This window comes from Rattus norvegicus, chromosome 15 (assembly GCF_036323735.1).
Source record: "Rattus norvegicus strain BN/NHsdMcwi chromosome 15, GRCr8, whole genome shotgun sequence".
NCBI lineage: Eukaryota > Metazoa > Chordata > Mammalia > Rodentia > Muridae > Rattus > Rattus norvegicus.
The window spans coordinates 75,921,639-75,923,720 of record NC_086033.1 but is presented as its reverse complement, the minus strand read 5'-3'; the positions used below and the strand labels follow the sequence as shown (position 1 = coordinate 75,923,720).

Here is a 2,082-nt window from a genome sequence, read left to right as displayed (position 1 = left end):
GTAAGTTGTATCATTCTTCACCTGTAGGCAAGATTTCCCAGGTTCTGGTTTACAAGATAAGGAATAATTTTCCCTAGGCTCTCAGTAGAACTGTCTTCTTCATATTAGATATTAACAGTCAACCAATGGTAATAAAGGATGTCTGTTATTCAGTTCTTACTGTTCGCTGTCCATTACGTTTTATGTGATTGTATTCATTTATGTTTTAGAAAATAATCTTTTCAGGTTATATTAATTCCTACCTATATTTTGTAGTTTTAAAAGTTTAGAATAAGAGAGGTGGAATAAGTGCACAAGTGCACTTTGCAAGTAGCAAAAATAGAATTAGAGTGGAGTTTTGTAACTGAAAGCCCAGAACCAACTCTATATGATCCTGCAAAAGAAGTTTTTTTGTTTTTTGTTTTACACCTGATGTCTGCACAATGCCATGCATATACCTTTGTGTTTTTCCCTCTGCTTATTTAAAATCTTCCCATTTTCAAGGTTTTACTTGTACCAAATCATAGAGAACTCTACAATATTATATATACCCGTGAATGAGGTCTTGTTTAAGCCAGCTTTTCTTTATGGACAAATCAACCCAAATTCTTGTCTCTGGCATTTTTCACTAATACTTTTCAAAACTGTGTCAGTTCCTAGAGATTGACGGAATAGCAGAATGATCGGGGCAAATACACTTAGTGAATAGAATTATTCATCTCGTGCCAACATTTTAGAGAGAAGGTACTATGTAAATAAGACAAAACACTTTCTAGGCATGCTAAAATTAAAACAAGGATGTATAATTTTACATGGTGTTGTTAATGTTGGAACTGTATTTTCTGGTTACTTCCTCTCTCTCACTTGTGACTATGAATTCACAACCACTGATGGCTCCATTCAAATCAATCATAAAAGATCATGCCAGATGCATATAATTCCTGGTGTCTATGTTATCATAGGACAATTATTAACTAAAGCTTAATTATCAGCACTGCAAACATAACTGTGAAACACACAAACCAACGAAGATACTCTGCAAAAGAGAGGGAGAGCTGGCATTGTGCTTCAGGGATTTACCAGAGACCATTGCAAAATGTGAGTTAAGTCTAGAGAGACAGGAAGCATAACTAACAGTATCACCACCCTGCCATTACATGTGAAGGACAATTAAAGTGGCCTTGTCCACGAAATGCCGTGTCTCCCTTTATCAGATGCAGACAGAGTAGATAAATTGTTCATAGTGGAAGGACAACAGAAAGACAAGGTGAAAAGAGAAAGAGACAGAAACCATTAGAACGTACGAGACCTGAGGAACTGTAATGCACAGTTTGTGAACAAGGAAGACAAGGCTTGAGATTTTCAGGGCACTCTATGACATCTGCATTATACCTTATACTTTGAAAATTGAAACATGCTGAATTGGTCAATGGCACAGGAGTAGTACCAATATCCACAAGGCCTTATATCTGGTGGTAAAGAATTTAATCCAGTTTTAAGTATTTTTTGTCATGATTTGAGGACAAACCCACCCCGTGTTTTCTCCTCTCTTCGTGCAATTATTTCTCTGTCTGCAAATCAATATTGACACACTGAACATACTTGCAGCATCTAATAAGGTGACATCATTCAGATTGCCAAAGCAAAATGTTACTTTCTTCTACAAACAGGTACGTTACCATCCTCATTAAAACAGTTTAACTGCTAGGTCTAACAGCACACAAACTATTTAAATTCTAAGCAGCTTTAAAGCAAAATGAAAACAAAAGTTTAAATGTGTTTAAATGAAATAAAAGTAAAGCAGACTCCTATAAATAATGGGGAACAGGAAGACGTGAGCCTGGCAATGTGAAGATACCAAACCCAGGAACCTTTAGACTCTGAACACACACATCCAAAACCACGATCATGCACAAGTGTATAAGAGAATCTCATAGAAGATGTCACTGTTCAGATTATGTTCACATAACAATATACGTGCATATATCCATTAGACTTTATCCTTTCCTCTCATTTTATTAGATAAATAGTGTTTAGATAGTGTGAGACTTTTTATGAAACTACACCTTGTTTCACTGTCTTAGTAAACACACAGACAACACT

The 2,082-nt window shown here is 35.7% G+C and overlaps 1 protein-coding gene and 1 long non-coding RNA gene across 15 annotated transcripts in view; both read left to right on the top strand.

Annotated features, from left to right (window-relative positions):
* Positions 1–2,082, top strand: part of Pcdh9 (protocadherin 9) — an 898,173-nt gene that overhangs the window by 722,924 nt on the left and 173,167 nt on the right. The gene's annotated exons all lie outside the window — the stretch shown is intronic.
* The window catches only part of LOC120097140 (uncharacterized), a 43,256-nt gene that overhangs the window by 35,870 nt on the left and 5,304 nt on the right, over positions 1–2,082 (top strand). The gene's annotated exons all lie outside the window — the stretch shown is intronic.